General features: G+C 36.0%; 1 long non-coding RNA gene across 1 annotated transcript in view; it reads left to right on the forward strand.

The window, feature by feature from the left end:
- Window positions 1-24,141, forward strand: part of LOC143693573 (uncharacterized) — a 61,755-nt gene that overhangs the window by 30,329 nt on the left and 7,285 nt on the right. Inside the window, exons 3-6 of the long non-coding RNA XR_013181389.1 lie at window positions 449-582; window positions 1,985-2,102; window positions 12,311-12,402; window positions 13,967-14,054. This is a non-coding gene — a long non-coding RNA (uncharacterized LOC143693573). The remainder of the gene's footprint in view (window positions 1-448; window positions 583-1,984; window positions 2,103-12,310; window positions 12,403-13,966; window positions 14,055-24,141) is intronic.

Raw genomic sequence — 24,141 nt, forward strand, 5'->3', positions numbered from 1 at the left:
AAGAAGTAGCCATTTTTACCCTCTGTGCCTGGAAAAGGCAAAGGAGAAAAGTTTCTTTGCTGATCTTTTCCATATAAAACGACTGCTATTTGGGAAAATGGAAATTGAAATACATGATTTTTAGACAGGAAATGACAACCTAATTTAAAGTAACTTACTTCAAAGCTAAAAATACCACAGTCAAATTCTATAGCACTTTTAGCCCCGTTGGAGCATGGTAATGTCCCATGACATGAGAATATTGCTTGAATTTTTGTGCTATATTTTTACTGAAAAATGTCAGTAGAAATATGTAGCCAAATTTTTAAAAAATTATCTTTCTGTGTAAGCCAAAACCTCACAGTGTTAGAATTGTCATGGCACTCCTATGAGAAAATGTATTACTTGCTAGGGGAAGAAACTGTGAATCTTCTGTTTCCATGGATAAATGTCTTTGTCTTTTCCTTAGTGATCCAGAAGATATGAGACTGTGAGCATGGATATTCACCTTGTATGTCAATAGCATGAGTATTTTAAAATGAGCTCAAAGGGAAGAGAGAACTACCAGACTGGTCAGAAAAAAGCAAATTACTTCAGTAACAGGTAGTTAATATTCTCCTTGCCAAATTTTGCCTTTCTGGCCTTGGCCCCATCATGCATGTGATTATGTGGGTTGGAAATAAGGCAGCTTGGGCTTCCTAAAATACAGGGGGATGTGTGCATCAGTCTGTTCCCTGTATGTGCAGTGTTCCAGGTTCTTATCCCTCTCCTTTTTGTTCTTGTCCCCAGTCACTGCCTCCAGGGTACCAGCTCTCCTTATCCTGCTCCCATGGCAACGAGTCTCTGTTCCAGCAGTAGTGGCTCTGTCTCTTCATCTCCTCCCTCTGCATCTATGTTCTGCAACTTAGAAGTAGCTTGATTTTCTGTCACTACTTTTCTTTCCTTTATTTATCCTGATAAATAAAGGAAAGAAAAGTAGTGACAGAAACAAGCAACAAAGCCATGTGTGCTTGTTCCAAAACTTCTGCTGTGAATATACTGATTCTGTATGTGATGCTACTTTACCAAAGTGAATCCAGGCCTGTTTTCTTTCTTCTCCCAACCTACTCTGAACTATTCTTTTCTATGCTTGGCTGTCTGAAAGAGGAAAGAACTACTATTATTTTAAACATTGTCCTCCCACTTATCCATGGCAGGAGCAGCATAAATTGAATTGAAACAGCAAATATTTTAAAATGTAAATTAGATTAAGAAAGGTTAGAGTTTTATGTGCTTTGAAAACAATCCAACTGCCACCACAAATTTTTTAGGCAGTTTGTGCACAGAAAAGAAGATGTGAAATTTTGAAGCAATCTGTTTGCGTCAAATGAGAAAAAGATTTTAGAATAACCATTCCTGTTGATTTTTGGTTGGCTTCTTAATATACTTTATAACACAAAATATTCATGTTGGACCATGATCCTATCATGAAAACAACTCAGTAGCAGCTAACAGTTCCAAAATAAATATGCAAATAGCCTTTTGAAATGCTGAAAGTACATGGGCCTAAAATAAAAAAAAATATATATTTTTTTTAATTTTTAAAATCAAAGAAGAAAAAGGGGGAGAGAGGATAATAGTTTAACACTAGGGAAAGGGTAAACATTCATGTGGGAGTTTTAAATCTCAGGACATTGTAACAGAATCAATTGATAGATAACAGTAAATTTGTCAGTTGCTGACCTGTGATTATTTGGAATGAAACAATGGTGCTGCTAAACAATATATCAGTGTGCATTACAATGAGTAGCAAGTACTCCACTTTTATTTTACAAAGTGATTTTTGTTTACTATAAATCACTTTATTTCTTTTTCAGAGCTAAAGGTTTGGGGCCTGAAATCCTCCTTAAATCTTAGTGGGAAACACAGTATATTTAGCAATTGTCAGACTGCATTCCTATGTTGTGGTGGTATTGAAGAGCTTCTTTCTCTTAAAATACAAATGATTGTATTTATTTTTTTTTAGGGGGAAGTGCTGTTTTTGCATCTGTGTTAGTTGGGGTCCAGCTGTCTGGAAAGCAGCTCTGCAGAGAAGGACACCAGAGTTCTGCTGCACTGCATGTTGAAGGAGTGCACAGCCAAAGGTAAAGTCCATACTGGGCTGCAAGAGCATGGCCAGCAGGTCATGGGAAGTGTTTATTCCCACTTTTATCTGTAGTGCCACAGTGTTGGGCTCCCCTCTGTAAGAGAGGTACTGACAAATTGGAGCAAAGCCAGAGAAGGCTGCTGGCATAGACAGGAGCTGGAGCACGCAACACCCTGAAGGAATGTAATTATTTAAAGCTCCAAAAAGAAAGCTAAAAGGTGATTAATTTTCTGTCTTTAAGTACATAACAGGTGATTATGGAGAAACACAAGTAGTCTCTTCTCCAAGATTCAGAATGAAATGACAAAGGACAATGATAAAAAGTTGCATGATGAGAGCTTGCAAGGGGACTTAAGGGAAAAAGTCTTCACAATGAGAATGGTGAACAGGCTGTCAAGAAAGGTTGTGGACTTTCAACAAAGTTTTCAAAATTTGACTGGACTATGCCTTATTTAATCTGGTCTAGCTTCTGAGTAAGTCTTGATTTGGGCAGATGGTTGAACAAGATGACCTGCAGATCTCCCATCCAACAAAGATTATCTTATGATTCATGATTCTATGAATACCGGTTCCCTAGGAAGATGAATCTGCACTGTACTTTCAAGATTCCCAGAATAGGAAATACTAAATAAAAATAGAGTAAAGTTTGCACATTAAGACAGACTAGGACAGAACTGTTTGCTTCCAGCTCTTTGAGTAAGCCACTTAAATGATTGTAGGGTTGGGAAACAGTAGAGCATCTGTGGCTTCAATTCTCCTCCAGTGAAATAGAATGCATAATATTTCTTCACATTTTTTTCTAAGAGTGATTCACCCTTATGCATCAAAGGTTTTTTAACAGACTAAGCCAAATCAGTTGCTGATCAGAGAGGCTATGGTACCACAGCCATTGTGCATCTGGTCAATGTACACATTCGTTCACAACCATAATAATGGGGAAAAAAAGATCAAATAAATTATTCCAGAGTCCTTCTTCCTGGATACAGAAACCTGCTTCAGATATGTCTGTCATCCAAACAAGTATTTTAATAATTATGTCATATACACTCTGATAAGGGATATAAGCATAGGGGAACATCCTTTTCTCTCTCAATCTTTTGAGAATTCCTGAATTAATGCCCCAGCATCTGGTCTACTGTAACAGAAAGTACTGTCTCCAGGTCCTTGCTTCCTGGTCCTGCCTGCTCTCCTTCTTGGCTTTGTACTGAGGTAGTGTAGGTGGTATGTCAGTACTGTGTAAATGTTTTGTGGTTAAAAACCAAAGAAGTGATTTGTGTTTATAAGCTTCAAATTGCCTTCCTGACAAAATATGCACAAGCTGAAAGCTTCTGCTCATGTAAAATTGTGATGGATTGCATTTTATTGGAACTTATGAATAGCTCTTTGATTTGAAACAATGAACCCTTTAAATGCCTTTAGAAATTACAGTGAGATAAAGGTATTGTTCTCCCTCCATCACCGCTGTCAGAGAGTGACAAAAAAGGCCTGTTTTTCAAGACAGACACACACACAATGCACACTCACTCCCATATAGCCATCATCACACATTCACATTTATAGGAGATGACAAATATAATGTTGAATTTTCTAATTTGGTATTGGATGGATGCCTGATTTTCAGATATAAACTCTTTTGTAAGTACACAGAATACATGTCTATATCAGAAAACAGACACTATAAATATATATATGTACAAAATATAGATATTGAACTTAAAACATTATATGTCCAAAGACATACTACGTCTATGAAAAATATTTCATTTTTTTCACATGTAGCTGATTTAGTGAGTATCCTAGAAGAAAAAAATCCCAGAGATGAATATATTTTCACAGAACTTTGGTGTGTGAGAATTTATACAGATACACCTTCAGTTTTCGCTTTGTGTTTATTTATACCCAAAAAACGTCATTTTCATATTTCAGACATTTCTTTCAGGTGGAGGTTACTTGTTTTAGCACTCCCAAGTTAAGGAAATATAAAGCCAAGGGAATATATAGTAAAGAGTATGTCACTTTTTTCACCAGATTCTGTCAAAATGGAAAACTTTGTGTTTCATATGTATGTATATTTAACAGGAAAACAGGGGAAAATAAGAGAGTTAAAGCTGTTTGTGAAAGTTGGGTTTTTTTCTGGCTAGGAAGCTTTTAGTGGCAGTAGTTAAATGTCGAATATGATTACTCAAAACTGCTGCTGAAAACTGAAAATAAAGTTGAGCATACTTGTGAAACTGTTTCAGAAATTAAAAAAGTAGTAGTGCATAATTTATCAGTGTAAATAGCCTTAGGTGCATTTCTGAGGTAATTCACCTAAACAGTCAACAATTTATCACATCCCAATACATAAAATGTATTTTTAATTAATAAATAGACATTCTATTGCCTTTACAGCTACAAAAAAAATCAATCCTTCCTTACCTTCTGCCTATAGTTTGGGTTCCTTTAATGGGTTTTAATGGGTTTTATTCTATGCTCCCTTAGCAAAGCTTATTAATTTGCTTCCTGGAAGACTTTCTCTATTTTGTGGCATAATCTCAGTGTCTATAGGGTATCTGCCTTAAACCTTAAAGCATCATTCATTACTCCTGAAATGGCACTCTAGCCTACCTTGAAGTAATGAAGTTACTGTAATGTATTGTAGTTCTTGTTAACTGGCTGTCTGTGAAGTCCTTAAGTTTAAACTCTTTATTGGGAAAATAAGGCGTTTCCAGTATTTCTGAATGGTTAATGAAGTATTTCACTTGCATAGTCTCAAGACAGTTGGTAACAGAGATCTTTATCTCTTAGAGAAGTAAGTCAAAATTTCAAATAGAATACAAAAATTTGTTTATTGTCTCACCTTATTATTCTCATTTTGCAATTATTAAACTTCAGGAAAAGAAAACTAAAAAGCACAAAAGGGTTCCAACAAAATCGCAACATGGAAAAAAATGAGGAATCAGGACCAAACCAGTAACAAAATGTTTATAAAACCACTGAAATTTGTGATTTGTCTACCTGTAATGTTTTGTCAAGTTTATGTAACCTACAAAGCAAAATAATAATTAAATTGTATGCATTTATTGAAATATTTCCCAAACAACTCTCTCATGAGCCATGATATCTGATTTGCTCCTTGGGATAGTTTTTCATAGGCAGCACTGTTTAGAGGAATCTCAAGACAGTCTTATAGCGTTTTCCAGGAAAGGAAAATGATTCTTTTATATTTATATAAAGGAAAATGACTCCTGATCCCTTATACTGCTCTAATAATGTTAAGTACATAATAGTTGTAGCTGAATATCTGTCATGAAGGTTTTCCCCTTGTTATAGGACTGAGTTCTGCCTCTACAGGAATGAATTAGACTTCACTTTATCAGAGAATACAAAACACCTGAATAATCTCTCCTCAAGGCTGTATGTATGCATACAGCTATTTAGACATAGGTGAATCCTCTTTAGAAAAGAACCAGTTTAAAAATAATCGCTATAGATTTTTAAATCAATGTAGTTGTTTCAAAATGTGGGAGTCAACGTAAGTCCTCATGAAAACATAAAGCAGATACGGTTTTTTTTGGAAAAACTATATATGATCATTAGACAACATAACATAAGACAAATTACAGATGCCTGTTATTAAAAGAACAGAGATGTATACACAGAAATATGTAGAGGCAGAATGTCATCAAACAAAATGTAACCTGAAATGCTAACACGCAGAAAAATCCAGCTTCAAAATTCTTTTTCGTTTTCTGCCTCTTTTCTTAATAATTTCCATACCTAAAAGTGCAAAAACATATCTCAGGTATTAAGATTCTCATTCTCTTTCTTGCTTCTCACAGCTGTCCTTTCACTCTGTATTAAAGCAAGGCGTCTGGATCTTTACTATTTCTACACACTCAAATCTCTACTTCTTTTATAGAGCTAACCCACTGAGCTCTATAAAAACACAAAACAAATTTACATTGACACAAAACCACAAAACAAATTTACATTGACACCAGCTGTGATCCATATTCAAAAATTTGTTCCAAGAACATACAAATTTTGGAATTTAACCCACCCTTCCCAAACCTAAACTGTTGCTATGGCAAGTCCTACCTGTTATCTTACAAAGGCAGCCACACCTCAGATAAAGAGTCTCGTGTGTCACAGGTAGCATGTGTGAATAGAAGTCTGGCTCACAGATGGAAATCTTCTAGTTTCCACTTTTGTCTCTTTATCAATTATTAGATTTTTAACACAAAATTTTCAAAAATAATAGGATTTTTGACAAAGTTATTACAAAGTAGTAGCTTAAATATCCTGATTTTATCTCCAAATAGCGGTATATCAAGAATAAGAAAGATGGAAGCAAGTTTTTTGTTAAATATAATCATCAAAGAAGTGTTTTGTGGTTGGGCTTTTCTCTTTTGCTTCCTGCAACTTCCAAGTAATTCTAATAACAATGTAAAAGTGAGTCCAGTAGAGTAAAAGGGTAGTCATCACAAGAAAACAGCCAAATATCACTCTTTTTATGATTTCAAAAATGGAGTAGTTCCATTGCCAGCTGCTGTGAACTTTCATCTTTGAGAGTTTATTTTGTTTTTGAGCATTACTAACTTTGAGCCTTCTCAGGTAAAATTAGCCGTTGCTAATGTTCTGATTGCAAAGAATGCTGAATCTAAATTTTTCTTATGCTAAAATCTTCATATCCCAGGATATGAAGGGATTTTTTCCAGGCAGGACTTTTTTCCAATAATCAAATTATTTCATTACTTTATCATCCATCTATGTAAATATATATAAACCTTAAGGACCTGTGATTAAATAAATCAGTATTTGGTGAGATAACTTCCCACACCTTTGACTTGATTTTTGTTATAGACAAAACAAGTATCTGCACAGATAGCTACAAGTAGTAGCACAGGTCACTACCTCTAGTAGCTATAGCTAATATTCTGCATTGTGAAAAATGTCTTTTGTATTTATATCATCAGAGATAGCTCACAGGATACCATCAAGGTGTTGATGCAAAACCTATTGTGTGACTGGTTCTTATACGTTTTTCTTAATGAGCCATATCCACTTTGAAGACTAAATTAGGTTATCATCAGACTAACATGATCTACAAAACATTGTAAAAAGGTTAAACTCTCTTAGATGGGGTTCCTGGATATTTATATGGAATTACAAATGCTCCTGTTAGAAGATTATCCTTGTACCCATAGATTAAGGCCACTGCATGAACACTCTTTTACAAATCAATATTAATTAAAAATTATTATGATCAGAGAACTAAACAAAGGGCCTATGCTACCAAAGAAAGGGTATGCCCCAGTGACAGATCACTGTTAAAACCTCTCATGCCATTGGGTGATATTTGCCATATGTCCAATGATTGATAGTAAGATTTAATGAGTTCTTACAAGCAATTAAATAATCAAGGGTTCCTGCTGTTACATGGCATAGCTTGATAGAACAGTGACAAATGAGAGAATATCTGCAACCTAATCAAAGGGACATATTTCCTTGGGAACAAAATAATATTATCCACCAGTGCAATCAAAGGACAAAAGAACACAGAGAGGACGCAACAGAATGAGATAAATTTTGTGCTCTTTTCATTATTCTGGCCATACAGTTTCCATTTATTGGATCCTATTAAATCAGAAAGACAATTAGGATACTTAAATATGTTTCATTTGTCATAAACTGTTAGCTAGTGGGTACATATCCATATCCAGTCACCTTAGGTCTCCTTTCCCCATGAAACACTATCCTAGGTTATGGTTTCTGTATTTTTATTTGGTATTTATTTCTATTGTGATTACTCTTCAGTAATCCTGTTTTAGTTTGCATTTTGTTTTTCACCTTAACTAAAAGGATACAGTAAAAGATTGCACTACACCAAATCTGTCAAACATTTTTGATTAATGAATTGTTCTAAATATTATATATTATCTATACGAACATTAGCTCCACTTTGGATGTGGAATGACATAATTTTAGTATTTTTTAAATTTCTTTTATATATTTTATGTATTTTTAAGTTTCTTTTCAGTAGAAACTCCAAGCTTTCCTTTTATTTCTGTCAAAAATAAATAAAAATATTCCAAGACTAGACACTACTTTATAGCTAAAATTTTCATTAGAAAATGTAAGCATCAGACTACAGTTATTCTGTGTTATAGTTTATCTAGCTAGCTGGTGAGTGGGGTAAAAGTTATTGAAATGCCCCAGACAACCAAGAGAACAGTGTGCCCCTACTAATTATTATGTTCCAGTATTTAATATGTGGTCCAGCTTTAGACTGTATCATACATGACCTTTCTAAATATACACTCAGCTTTTTCCTGGTTTTTTTCTGTGTTGGTGGCATGTGGGAAGGGAGATGAACTCCTTTGGAGCAGAGTGACCACAGGCCAGGTTGGTCCACTTCCATCATGGTTTCCCAGAGCCCATTTCTCAGACTAGAATGTAAAAAGCAGCAAAGTGTTGGGGATGATGCATGCACACTGCAGAGCAGAACCTCCAGTGGCTTGGGTAGCTATTATACAGAATATTCCTGGAATCTCAGTCATGGAGTCATTCACGGACAAAGAACGGTTTGGGTTGAAAGGGACTTTCAAAGGTCATCTAGTTCAAGCCCCCCTAATGATCAGGGGATATAATTTCATTCTTGTCTCCCACTTCTAATAGAATGTGCAAAACTGTCTTACTCACAAGGTGTTTTTACTCTCTTTTCCCCAGCTTCTTCCTAATGTGGGATAAGCACAAGTTGTAAAACCTTGGCATTTCCAAAAAACCCACAATACCTGTTTTTTCCAGCCAGTTGTGTTTAACACTGAAGTAACACTGATTCTACTTTTTCCACAATCCAGTACATTTGTTTTGTTTTTCCATACACAAAGTGAAATTTTTCCAGATTATGTATCATGTTTCAGATATTACTTATATTGCTTAATGCGCTAATGGAAGATGCTCAGATACTACACCTAAAAGTCAGTACCTTTTGGTGTAGTATCTGAGCAAGCAAAATGCTTCTTATTTTTTCAATGATTTGAGTATATTTAGCTATAAATTCTCTTTTACATGTCTTCTAAGCTAATAACAATTTTTAATAAAATCTATGATAAAGCCACAGTTGATAAAAACATATTTCTTTGTTGGATTTAGCTGTGGGTGATTCTGCTGAAATCAGCTGTGATACATCATGAAAGTGAGATAAAGATGTTTAAACTAAGGCATGTTTTTAGATTAAGAAGATCCATTTGGTTTCTCTAAGTCTTAAAAATTACATTGTCCAGCTCAAATTTTTGCCTTGAATTTTTGGTCAACTCCAAATATGTCAGGTCAAGATTTGCTTAGATTAGTGGATGAGGTGGTTTGGGAACTTGAGGAATCCTGCTGGTGCAGAACCACATGTGCACAATGACTTTAATGAACCTGTCAAGTGATGCATCAGTGTACTTTAACATGGTAGTCTGTCAGATCAGTGATCCATTGGATCACATTAAGTCTGATCTTAGGTCTGAGCTTAATGTGATCTAGTGAAGGTAAACTTAATGAGTCCTATGTGTAGTGAGTGGCAAGAGTCAACAACTCCTACTAAAATAACAACTTGGTTGCTCCAGAAAGCAAGCAACCTCTCAAGAATCGTGGAGCGATACCAAGTTTTTGGCAGCATTAGATTCCTAAGGACCACTCTCAATCAATATATTCACAAAAAGTACACACCTCATTATAGTCTGTAAAGATTGCAAAGCTAGCTATAATGTAAAAACAGGCAGACAGTCTGTCTCAATATTATTACAGGAAGGCTTGGTTAAATTAATAGCTTCTCATTGATTAAAAAATCTTGCATTTTACATGTTCTTAAGTTGGTTCCCACCATTACCTTTCAATAACAGAATACGAGTCTTTGGAGAAATGTGGTTATATTGAACTACTGTATTGAAATATGAAGGTAGGCAAAATAAGCTGTTTACCTTAACCTATTGTTGTTTCCTGTCATAAAGTTCTCTCCACCTGAAAGATAAAGACAGCCCCATTAATGCACCCTAAATTTTTGTTCTTTGTGAATTTTTATAGTATTCCTAGACTATTACAAATGTTGTTAGTTTGGAACAGTCATTGAGCATGACTCTACCAAATCATTCCAGTAACTACTGAAAGTGAGAAATATTTATGTTCATGTAGCATTTGCTGTTGTACACAACTCTCAACTTTTGATTCTTTGCAATTACTATACTAAATCCAGCTAAAAATAAAAACACTAGTTCTGATCTACTAAAATGCTTTGAAATCATGCTAAGAACTAATGTTATGATTCTTGATAGCACAGAGTACTTTGCTAGGCTGAGTTTTTTATGCCAATCATATTATGTACACTCCATCCAAAACTGTTTTGAGAGCTTCTGCATAAATCTATTCAAATGTATTTTACTGACATGCAATGTTGGAAGACTTTTCTCAGTGCCACAAGATCATCTAAACTGAATTGAAGTACCACAAACCCACAACATTTTTTTTTAATATAAAGAAGTATTGTGATATATTGTCCTTGTTCTTTTGTACTTCTTCAAACTTGTTCTGTTCCACTACCAGTCTTATGGATCAGATGTTTTTCTGCCAGTCAAACAGGAAAGGAGAGATCAGATGTCCAACAGGGACATGTCCCTGACATATTTAGACCGGAGTTTCAACATACTAAGACCTGAGTTTCAAGACTAATGTTGCTTGTCTTAGTGCAATGCATATGTCTTCCTCTTTGTCAACAGAAGCACTAAACCAAGCAGCATGTCCTTGGATGCGCAGCAAACAAATGACAGCTGCCACACGTGCAGTGTGACTAAGATATTGGGGTGTGAAAGGGAACAGACAAGGAGATTGAGTTTATGGGGGCAGGACAGATATGTGATTTGCCTGTGTCTCAGACTTTGGGTTGTCACTCACAGTAGTGCTTTCAAACAAACACTCATTTTGTACCCTTTGTGGTTTACACCACTTTAGGGGCTGATGATTGAACCAATTGAAGTGGCTGCCTAGAGGTTTGGGATTATGTCTGGAGTAGACAACACGGTAGTAAACTAATGCAGAAGCACTGCTAGCTGCTCTTTGGGTTCTTTCTCTTCACAGTTCATGTAACTAGTCTTTGAAAGTATTAACTTCAGCATCATCTAGACATGCTCTGTACTTTTGCCAGTTGAGTTTTCACTATAAAATGTCTAGCAGATTACTCTCTCTTTAGAAAAATATCAGTCCATATGCTAACTGAGTTAACTTTGTTACCTGCCAGCTCAGTTTTTCATAGAATCATGTAATTTTGTAAAACTCTCGATGGAAGCATTTTCTCCTCATATTGAGCCACTGTCCTGATTTTCTCTGCTGACCACAGTGGTGTGTGTGCAATGTGGCAGGGAGGCTTTTCCTTCCCATGAGGCTGAGTCCCTTCCAAGTTACAGGGGTCAAGCTGCATGTTTACTTCCAGATATTCATCTCGTTGGCTGTGTGCATGCTGACTCTTCTCTTTTTTTTCTCTCTGTTTTCAAATCACCAGTCCTGCAATGCAATGAAAAAATGTTGCTTGGTTCTCAATGAATTCTGTGGAAGTACCAAAGGGAAAGAGTAAGCATCTATATTTGGAATAAACACAAACTATTATTAGACAGAGATTTTGGAAGTAGTTGTAATTTATCTGCTATCAGGAGCAATAGAAAACCATATGGATGATAAGAAACATAACCAGGGCAAGGTCCTTCCTGTGTCTGTTGACAGCTAATATGCACCAGGAGGGCAATGCCATATGTTTGCATGTACATTACCACGGGGGGCACTGACATATGTTCACACGTATGTCACCCCTCTGGCCTGCTCTCATAAGGCTGTTTCCAAAGGGGACTGCTCCCTTGAAAAACAGAAACAAAACCCACAAGTGTGAGTCTCCTACCTTCTCTTTGTCAGCAGCTTTTCTAGGAATATCACTGCCATTTGATGAGCAATCAGAACAGGTGTATCAAAGCAACAAAGGCTTCTGTAACCCTCTCCTATAGCTCTTCAAGGTATTTGAATGGGAAAGGAAGAAAATACAGACACCCCACTAGAACAGTCACACCTGCTGGAAAAGTCACACCTGCTGGAAAAGTCATACCTGCTGAAATACTAGAGCTGCTGTAAGCCCTGAGGATGGTGAGAGTGTGCTTCTCACAAAATATTTCATGGACTTTTCTTTCCACTTCCTTTCAGGTTGGACACATCCTCATATCATGTCAAAAGCAGTTCTTGGGAGGATAAAAGACTTTGAGAGTAGAGGAGTGCCAAAGCAAGAGCATAAAAAGGTGTTTTTTGTTCATGATACTGTCTCCTGAAATTTTGGGGGGTTGGAGATAAACAGTACAATTAGATTATCCCAACCATTCCCCTGGCAGTGCAATATTATTCCTTGCAATGTAATTTCTAGTGTTTTGTTCATTCCATTTAGTACTAATCCAAGCAGATAGCCTTTCTGTTCTATCTCTTGGGAGACCATTTATGCCTCAATCCACTTATTCCACTATTAGGTAGATTTTCTGAAATTTGCAGTGTATTTTTCTCTTTTTTAATTTCCTTCCTCTCTTTAATTATCTCTTTTGGTGCAAATATGGCTCATCTTTATATATTTGCATTCCCTCAGAGGTCATCAAGTCTGGCACACAGAGCAGGAATGCAAACCTCAGTATGAAATCTGCTTTTAGGAAAGGATAACCTGCAGGATATTTTGTTTGGTCTCAAATGACATGTGACTAAGAGTATTTTGGACTTTGTGGATATGCATCTGTTAACTAACTATGTCTTATTTGGTCTGGGTGTATTCCAATATGCTAGTAACTTCATTTGAATGCTAGTAACTATACCAAGGGCTCTCTGTGAAAGTTTTAGTAGGAGCATAGAAAGCTTCTTCCTTGTTTTGTGAGAGCAATCCCTTACAGGAGAAAACTGCTCTGGACTGTGAGCTATTTAAAGCCAAGTCTCACATTTCAGTATCTGATTGCCTTCATTTTCCTGTCTACAATTCAAAATTATTGAAACTATGCTTGTTTGGGTATTCAATAGTCTTTCCTGTGAAAGGACTGTGATTTTGGCTTGCCTTTTCCCTTTTCTAGACATTTATCTACCTTGTCCCCATATTTGTGTTCTGAAAGCAGAATGACAGCAATTTCACCTCCTTCAGTGCCTGGAAGCTTCTCTGTGCTTTAGGCAGCTAAGTTTATAGCTCCAGAAAACCTCTCAGAAAAACTTAGTAGGAAGCTATGAAATAGCTGAGGCCGATCCAGGGCACCACCAGAGAGTGGTTTCTGGGAAAAGTAAAGCAACCTGAGTCGAAGCCATGGGGAGGAGTGAAAAGACAATGTGCTGGGTGGAGACAGTCCTCCTGTCCCTGGGAGGAGCTGGGTCTGCTCAGGATGGAAATTTCTGGATTAGAGGATGTGGCAGGCAGGACAGAGTCTCAGCACAGAGACAGGGTTCGCAGCTCAAGAAGAGGGTTGGAAACTACTGAAAAGATCAACAGTGAAACAGCTCTGGCTTCAGAGATGGCACAAATAAAAAGTTCCTGGGGATCAGAGGCTACTGTGCACTTTGTGGCAAATTCAAAAGGCCACCAAGTTGATGGAAACAAAGCTACAAAAGACTTTTCATTCAGGGACAAAGTAATCAAGAAGAGATTTTGGCAGAGATTTCTTTATTAAGCTTTTGCTATTTCTGCCTTTCCTAGAAGTCCCAAGTATTCAACTACTTAAAAAAGAAAAAAAAAAAGAGAAAGAAAGGAAAAAAAAGAAACAACCCCAAAGAGTACTCTCCTTTACATTAACAGAAAATATAGATATTTGAAGTTGATATTTGATGTTTTTTGTTCTTCTCTAGTTATCTCACCATAAGAGAAAGTCCTAAACTCCAACTCAAAGAGTCCTAACTCCAGAGCTAATACCATTTCTTAATGAGGCCACACGAGGTAAGGAAATAAAATTTGAATCCAGTAATTTTTTTGTAATAATTTTTAAAATTTATATGCCTTTTTTCTCTTTTTGTTCAGTGTTATAGAAGAGTTGAAATGGGTGCTCCACTTTATTTAATTACCATGCTGTTATGATCAACTTACATACCCTAACAAAGTTATATGGATTCTTCACTCTTTTGTGGAGAGGACAAAAAATACAAGTTTGGTCTCCAAAATCTGGTCTTCTCAATAGCTTAAATGAAACAGTGTTTTACTTTACTTTTGTTTTGCTCTCCTACATTTGGCTTTAGGCCATCAATACTAGACTTAATTCAAAATATCAACAAAGTTCCTGACTGGGCCATAGGGTGAAAATTTCTGATACAAAATTAGTAAATACTTTCAAATCCAAATAAATTTGACAAAGCTGTAATTGTCTTCCTTATGGATAATAAACAAGAGGAAGGCTGAACTTGAATACATTATTTATTCAAAGTAATTTGCTTTATCAAATAAAATAGGTTGGAAGTAGAGAAGGGTAATTGGTAAAAAGTAGGTGCTGGCTAAGGATATGAACCCTAAGGAAAGAAGAGAAACATACCCTTGTTCATGGGAATGATTGTGAAGGACTGAAAATTGGACAGGAGTAAACAGTTGGAGCAATGAAGGCTTTCAGTGTTCTGGCCAAAGACACTAATATAAAGAAAAACAGAAAAATGTTCAAATTTATTGACTTTATTTCAAGATTTCTTTAAACTCCTAAGAAAAAAAATGAGAAGAAGCCTAAGAAATCCTTGAAGAAGATTGTAGTCATATTAGGAGTCATGCAAGATAATCATAATAGAAGTGTACATCTCCACACTAGTATTTTGAGATTTAAACTATGATATATATAACTTGAGATTTATTCTTAAGATAACTTTATTAGTTTACCTAAGACCTTTTTACTCATGGAATATTGTTCCTTCTTTTATGCTGAATATAGAATTGGTTGTGACTGTGATAATCAAGATATTCTACGAGTTCTTTCTTATCTGTATGACAGACAGATTTTTCTTTGAGTGCATGTATATGCATCTCTAACAAATGGTAAAAGCATTTATTTTGTTAATATATGCTATCAGCAGAGTATTGTAAAATATTTAATAACCCAGTCAAATATTATTTCTGTTTCTGCAGTACTTGTGCTTCCTACTTTTGTTTTGAACCCCCATGGACAGAAGACAAAAATATGATGTCACGTCACTCATGTTTTGTTATTTACATTGAATTCTGATTTAATTTTTAATTTTTATAATTTGTTTCATCTCTTCCCTACTTTTGAAAGTTCAGTGAAAAGTAGACATTTTCCCTCCTGTTTATGCCTATATGGAAAGCAAGTATTCATTTTTATCACCATGTCTCAAAAATTTTGGCTCATCTGAGGCTTGGCCAGAACTTTACAAATATCTCTCTTTTGCAGACAGGTTCTAGAGCACTTGCATGGGCTCAAATTTCCACAGCATTTTACTACCTGTGCTCTATCTCAATGTTTTGCTCTTGCCTCTAGCGTCACAGTAGCAATAATCCTGTGAGCCTTGTGCTCATTCCTGACAAATGAGCAGCCTCTCATTCACTTGACAAAAGAAATGAGCCGTGTTTTGCTGTCCTTCATTTCAGACACAAAAATGTCTCATGTGAGTCTATCTCCATGGAGATTGTGATTCAACATAGCATCTGGAAATGCATTTTGAAACCTCATTCTTCCTTTTCTCCGGCACAATGGGCTGTCCAGAATCTTGTGTGTTTTCTTAGCACCATTCATCTGATCTCAAACCCCTTGCAACAAAGCTGGTGTCTTGGAAAAAATTCTCTATATGATAAATTTGGGCTACCTTCTTATTCTTCCCAATGTTTTCATCATCATTTAAATAAGCAGGCATACTCACAACTCTGGGATATACTAATGCTCTCTGCTGTTGTTCATAATTTTGTATTTACTTAGTTTTTGAAAGAGTTGTCTTGTAAGGAGTGGTAATTAATTGTCTGTCTTATGGAGGGTAAGATTTCTTTGTTTGTCATGTTATGTCTTGATTAGAGAGGTCATTCTTCTTATGTTATTTCTTGCATCAAGGGAAAATGAATCAGTTTTGATGATGGAAATGGCAATTAGTGCTGCTGAGCTATAGTTTCAGTTTTTTGACAGAGCTCCTGAACTTAATAAATTATGGATCAGTAGAGGGGGAAGGAAGGTCTCAAAACCTGCCTGAGCAGCACATGAACTGGTAGCACACTACATTACATCTCCATTCAATAAATGTCCATTTCAGTCTGGTTTTGCGGTCAAGTGTGAAGAAGAAACATCATCTGTAATTAATAACAGTTTTTAAAAAATCCATATGAATACTAGCACAAGGAATGAAACAGGGAGAAAAAAGGGGTTGGAAATGAGAATAACAAGTGCTTCAGAATAATGGTGAAAACTCAGACAACCAGTCTGTGGGGTGAAGAGAAGCCTCCAACACTAAGCTTTGTGGAACACATCTCAGCTAAAGGCCTTTTTAGAACCATGTTGGATTCCATAGAGATAAAAAATATATCATCACACAGGTTATTCCAGTGTGTCATGTAAGGTGCAAGATGCTTCCTCCATGAATCTGTGCATTTTTCCCCACCAAGACTGTGAGTGTTCGAACATTTGTGGTTGAAAAAAAATACAAAAACTTGTTTTACAGTGTGTTCATTGGGGCAATATTTATATTTCACCTGTATGCAAAATATAACAAGCACTGTCTAAATATCACTTATGTGTTAGTACTGAACACTACTTTCTTAATAATAAAGCCAGTTAAATTTGCATGGCCACTTATTTAGACTTGGATTTTTCTGAAAGAGGATCGGTAAAATATGGCTTCACAGAGGCTCAACAGAAACCCAAGAAAAATAATATACGAGTCAAAAGGATATATCTCTAACTTTAGAGCTTTATGGATCTTTGTGTCCTCTTCCCTGTGGCTTTTTTGCCTGCTTCTCTTTTCTAAGTTTACTGTACTAACAAATTACACAAAGGCAGGGTATAGCTCAACGTGGGCCCTGCATTTATCATATGAATTAATAATTAGCATGCTCACTGGCACAATATTGGCATGGTCTGGTTTGCAGAGTGAGTTCCCACCTGAGGAGTCTGCCCTCAGCAAACAGGCTGAGCACAACCTCCCTGCTCCAGAGAGCAAGGAGCAAAGCTGGCCTCAGTCATGGCCAGTGTTCATACTGCTACAGAGGTAACCTTTATAGCCTCCATTCCTGACATATCTCATGGATTGAAACTCTTCACCCTCTCTGAAGTCCTCTGGGGGAGGGGGAAAACATGTTATTCCCACTCCAGCAGAGAGGAGGGAAGCACAGGACTCCTGAGTGGTAGCAAAACAAATCTCTTCACAGTGGTGAAGCTTCAAAACTTCACTGGGAACTTTCATATGATTTTCTGACTTGTCATTGATGTTGGCTAGTAAATCAGAATTTGACATCACAAAAAAAAGTTTGATTTGGAAGCCTAGTAAGAAATGATAATCAGGCTTAGCACTTTTATATACTCATGATTAAAATTCATACTTCTGAATCCAGTGTATACAATGATCTTGATACTGACATATAATTTTGAAAACCCAGATTCAAATAATTTAGAATAATTTTGAAAACTGAAAATTCAATTACTGCTCTCCTAAGTGCCAAGTGGACCTCTGAAATGCCACAAGATTGGTGGTAAGGGAGATGTTGCTAAACAATCAGTCCCCATTATATAAGCTTTTATTCAATCATAAAATTTGTATTAAAAATTATCAGTTTCTGATTTAAAAAAAAATTATTCTAATCTTGGTCTTTCTCTTTGCTGCATTATAACAGCAACACTTATTTCAGTTTTATGATTTTCTATTGAATTCAATGGTGTTCTAAATCAACTCACCCTTTATGAAAATCCAAGTGAGCCAGCAAAGTAGTACCTGATGGGGCTTGAAAAGTGGGGGTTTTTTTCAGACTCGAGGTTTCTAAAAGGAGTGAGCTGTTTTGCATGTAAATTTTGATAAACTGCTGTCCAAAAGTCATCCCAAGAAGTTGCAGTTATCTTGTTTTTATTTGCTTGTTCAGTTTTTTATGATACACACATATTAGACTGCCACAGCACAGTATGAATATTGCTCTCTTCACAATGAGGACATGGTCTCACTGTACTGGGTCTAGGGATTTTTTGCATGACTTCACTAGGAACACATTATTTCAGGTCACATTTTATCAGCTAGCTCAACAAGAATGCCAGTGACTTTCACCTTGTTCCAGCTCCCTGTAAACATAGTAATTGCCAAAATTATATTGTCTTTTATTTACTTAACAAGCAGTACTTTTCAAAATAAATAGTCTACCATGAGCAAACACAAATGCTAGCAGTAGTCATAAGTCTTCCATGCTTTCAAACACAGCTTCTAGCATTTTAAAAGCAGACTGAGAAAAACATGGTGTGAGGAAGAGGTGTTTCAGCCCGTCGTCTTGTTTGAACTTTCCCCACAAATGTCCTGTTGCCATTATTCTGGGCATTGCTCCACCCACGGGTGGCACCAATAAGTACTTGCAAAGCACTAATGCTGTTATCAACCTACCTAACCTTGTCAAAGTGTATCAGACAGTTTGGTTTGCAGTGGCACATTTTTCTTGCCATTACTCTGATCTTTTTCTACCAGGGATGAATGGCCACAAGAGGTTTCTAGAAGCAGGCAGAAAATATCTAAGGAGCCAATATGTGAGCTTACTGTCAAGTGGACATTCGTATTTTTAACATAGTTTCTCTGGAAACATGTGTCATCACCTTTCTCTTTCACTCTGCTTAGGTCTTGGTCTTGCACACATTAGCACTTCATACTCCCCAACAACTGACTAAGTGCTTTCAGCTCATGCCTCCTCTGTAAGTTAAGTTAGTGGGAACTTTCTGGATGATTTCAAAAGATGTTTGCTTGAAGATTATCTAACCTAATATATGCTTGTGGTAGGATTTTCAGCACTACTTTGCAGAAATTTTCTGTACAGGTATGAGACAATATAAGATCTCTTATTTCAAAGCAATCTTTTTTTATATAGTTAGGAAAGATTTCATTTTGCTTTACTATAAAATTAAGTGTAGTTATTATTTTTAAGTACCATTCTAATTTTAGAAGGTGATAATTTAGTATGTTAGACTGTCATAATCTAGGGAACAGGCAGAATCCTCTCTGACAGAGTTCTAAACAATTATACCTTCAAACCCTTAAAAGTTATGACGTGCAGTTTTCACATTTCCCTCTATCCCATTGAGCATATATTAGTCATTCTTAGTATAAACTATTGAAATTTTTCAGCCAGTTCACAGTGTTGTTTTTAAAATGAAAAATGCTATGATCTTTTAATGTCTTCAGTGTTATAATATGTACTAAATTAGCAGAACCCTGATGCTCTGATAATTTACACCACAATGTGCTATTTAAAACTGGAAGCCCAGCAGGAGATTTTATTTTTATTAATTTAGTATAATTTTAAACATTACAAAAATAGCTGTCTCACAGCTTCCCTGCTGAGCCCTAGATTGTTGCCACAGCCTGTGCAATACTTTATCAGGAGAGTAACATCACTATAAATACTGCATATTTGATTCTGGCTTCAACACAGAATACAAAAGGATGTGGAAGACTGAAGAAGAGACAAAGAAAAAACAGGGCTTGCTTTGTTTTACATTTTGTCTGCCTTTTTTTTTCCCTTGCTTGCTTCTGAAACTTCTTTTCTTACAGGTTTTTCTCTAAGTGTAGTTATGAATTTGTAGTCAGAGCCAAAAGGCTGAAGATCCACATTGTAGTTTACTTCGGATGTATCACACAATGCTGCTGTAGGAAAATGAGTTTTACTCTACCTCCTTTGTCTATTGCCCTGCCATTCTTGTGGATTAAACATTAGTGGAATATTACTGTTCAAGTCTAACATGTATTATTAAAAGCAACCTCCTATGAGCTTTCCAGTTTTATGTACACAACTGGCTCACATCTGCTCTCCTTTGTGTGTATTTAGTGAATTTACATCTGCCTGATAAAAAAAAGGCAACTGTCAGTTACCATATCCAAGCTCTCAGCAGCTCTAGGGATGTCAGATCCAGTAGGCATAACACCTTTTGGCCCTTTTATCATGCTTGTCACTTCTTTGAATGAGCTGAGTTGACCAAAAAACTCTTGCCCGGAGTGCCACCTTCCAAGGAACCTCTGCCCCTTTAGCAGCAGAGGAGTCTTGGCAATGAAGCAATATTTGCTGTGCAAAAGATGTGGTTTCAGGTACCATCTGCACTGTTCATAATGGAAAGCTGGGAAGAACTGCTGGAGGGGAGAACAGAATGTGATTCAAAGTTATTTCAAAGAGATGTGAGCTTCTAAATTCAAATTAATTGTGAAACTCTTCAGTGCCAATGTTGTTTATATTTATTTACTGATCAATATTACATTTTATATTACAGAAATTTATAGATTAATTTACTTTATTAATTTTTTTACTGGCTGGCTGTATCTTCTACCTGGTTTCCAGGTAATATTCTTGAAGTAAAATATGAAAACTGAACAAAATTCAATTCCAAACGTTTACAATTTACCACGCAACTCTAGTAAGGCAAAGCATATTTCACTGGCAGGCAACTGATTTCCTTGTAAAACTCCTGTAGTTTTCACAAAAATGTTGTGACTTGACAGTAGAAATGTGATTAGTGCATACGTCCCCATCTGAACAAGAGGACCTTCTATTCAAAACAATTGGTGCTTAGATGTCAAATGCCATATAGATTTTGATTGAGTGACATGTAGGCAATTCAGCTGTGCCTCAGACAGGAGCTGCATGTTCACCTTTCTGGGGCATAGAAGGCAGGCAACCTTCTTCCTTGATGAGCCACCAATTAACCCTAATTAAAGCAATATTTTTCTTTGAATAACATTATTACTGACTAAAAGTCCCCCTCAGCTAATTAACAGGCAATTGGCCACCCCACCTGTATGGACTAAGAGCTGCTCAGGTAAAGATTTTCATCACTGAAATATTTGTTGTTAAAAATTCTTTCTCTGTCCCTTGTGCTGTGATGTTTACACCTGTGTACACACATACAGGAAATAACAATTCATTTGCAACTCTCTTCTTTTTCCACAACTGCCAGGAGAATGTGAGTGAGGTAAGTCATTCCAAGGATATTGGAAGAAATGAGGCATGAAATAAAAGCCTTCCTGCACTATCTGCTGATCCTCAGGAATGTAAGGCAACCTGCTGTATTAAAGAGAAGCATCCAGGCTATTAAGTAGGGCACTGGGACAGTGAGGAGTGAGTCCTGTGTGAGACACTTGCTTGAGCTGATGACATCAATGTCCTCAGAACTATTGCTCCAAGTTCATGATTATGAGATCTGCAAGATGTCTCACATGTTATTCTTGTTCTTGGCAATGTCAGGGGACTTAAAAACAACATTTTACATTATTCACTTTTTTTTTTGACATTTTATGAACTGGGTGTACCCACTGACAGTGTTACGAATAATATAGTATTGAGCAGCTTTCTGCTATTATTATTAGTCAAACTAATTAAGTTAATCAAGTGAATCAATCTGAGCAGTGTTCCAGCTGTTTCATGAACAAAATCTGGAGGACTCTGAATGGCTTGTACTGAGCAGTGTCTTGTAGAAAAAAGTGTGATTTTGCTACTTAACACTGGAATTTTCTTTTCACCTGGTGAAAAACTCTTGTCTGAATTAGTTATGCTGTTCACTCAGTAGGCTTGCATGACAAGGTGACTCAGAAAAACACTGCCACAGATTGGTAGTGGAGGAGATTTTGGGTTAGGAGGATCTGGAGGTTTTGCTCTGAGGACATTGCAACAGCCCTATAGAATGATAACTGTCCTGAAAGGAATATTGATATATAGGTATCATTGTCTTTCATTAAACTGAAATAGGAAAAATGACACTGCAATAGTGATTGGACCAGCATGATTAAATTCAGGTTTAATATTGTCTTCATGTCAAACCAGAAATCTTCATCCTATCAGTCCAAGTAGCACAAGTTCTTTATATTTCGGCAATAAGATCTAACATTGCACAGTTGTTCCAAAGTACATGGGAAATATGTGTTTTTGTAGTCTTTTTCTTTTCATACCTCATTCATAATACTGCTACAGAAGCCAAAATACAAGAAGATTTCTGATTTGTCTCTCCAAGAACAAACCTACTGAAAAATAGATGGTTATGGTATGGAGAGCCATGTACATGGATATGAAAAAAAGCACATATAAACTTAATGTTTTTCTTGTGTTGTAAAATGGGGATTTTTACAGCAAAATATGGACAGCAGGTTATGACTTCTGCTAAGAATACTACACATGTATATACAGATTGTGAATTCTACATTTTTTTTTAAACTTGAAATTTAATGTGTTGTCTGTGACAAACATTAGATTGCAACTCCCCAAGACTAGTTAACAATTCTCTATATTTTCATAAAGGGTGTACATATAAAATAGTTTCAAAGAATCATGCTGTTGTTTGCCATAAATGATATTTTAGTAATCTATACATAAATTACGTATTAGATTAAAGGTACATATGTTTTGATCTGTTCACATTTGCTTGAGCCACAGCTTGCCTAAGACCACAGGCATTGCAAAAAAATATTCTAGTTATACTAAAAACTGCTTGAACCTTTTTCATTGTTTCTTAGTAAGGCACATACAGCTTTTTATTAAATTATTTTCTAAATGTTATTTTGTAAAGAAATTTAATAAAATTTACTACTCTGCAATCCATTGAGCACTTCCTAATTTAATTTTCATATTCTGCATTTCCTGGGATTTACAATTAAAATCGTGATGAGCCAGACATTCAAAGTCTTACATGTGTGAGATTTTATTATTTTTTTAAACTGAAAAATATCAACAGAATTTTGGTTTTATAAAATATTTTCAAAAAAAAGGGAACAAGTAAGTGAGGCCTTTTATACATAGATTATGAAGTTTTTACTAAGTTTCACAAACTTTTTTCTCTTCTTACTTCTTTACCCACTCAACCCATTGGCAAAGTAGACTGCTTATGCCAATGCCAGATACAGTTAATAGAAAATAATAGCTCTGATGTTTTATACTCTCCGACATTGATCAAATAAAATTAAAAAATCCTACTCTCCAGAACAGACACTGTCATTAAAATTCTTGCAGATTTATTTACATAAAACTCAGCATGTTTGTAACCAAGAATGAGCCATTGTGCTCAAGAGTTAGCTCATTTTACTACCATTTTATTATGCAAAGTTCTTGGAGATCCCTACAGATCAATACCTTTATTTCTTTTACAATAACAATGCCTTATTTTTATTTTGCATTTAGGACACATCTTGAACCTTACAGAATATTGTCAAGCTTGCATTCATTTCTTCACCCATTTTCTGAAAAACTACATGGTGTTGCACCCCTAACTCAGAAAAAAAAGGACTCCAAACAAACTTTAGGGGTTCTGGGTCACCTGGACCTTCTTATGATCCTGCTAGGTGGAATAATTTATCCTATCCTAAGCTTGGTGAGGATATTTTAATTAGTCTCTGAACTGAGTTTTTATGCACTAAAAGCAGCAAATGCAGCAATGTTTGCATTTACTCAGTTATTCAGCCAAAGTCCTTTCACCATTTTCATATACATAGAGCTCTTAAAGTTCTGTAGTACTTTAAATTGAAGTTATTTTGTATGGGTTGAAAGTAGCTTCTCTTTAGACTTATATTGGAACAAGAGTATACCTAGTTTATAGGAGGACACATTTAAGGATTGAGACCCTTCTATAACTTCCACCTCACAGAAAAAAAACCTGCAAACCCAGATTTTGTAGATGTCACTAGGAGAGCATGACAAACAATTGGCTCCAAAAACAAACAAGCACACAGGGCAGTGCAGTGCCAGGAGAGTTGTAGACTTAGAGGACTTTGTAGTTTGGCTGCAGTTCTGAAATAACATTTGTTACAAAAAAAACCCCAGGTCTATTAATTTTCAAAGCTGTTGGTCTGCCTAGGCTCCTCTCAGCATTGGAAATCAGTGCCCTGCCACT

This window comes from Agelaius phoeniceus, chromosome 1, assembly GCF_051311805.1.
Source record: "Agelaius phoeniceus isolate bAgePho1 chromosome 1, bAgePho1.hap1, whole genome shotgun sequence".
Lineage (NCBI taxonomy): Eukaryota > Metazoa > Chordata > Aves > Passeriformes > Icteridae > Agelaius > Agelaius phoeniceus.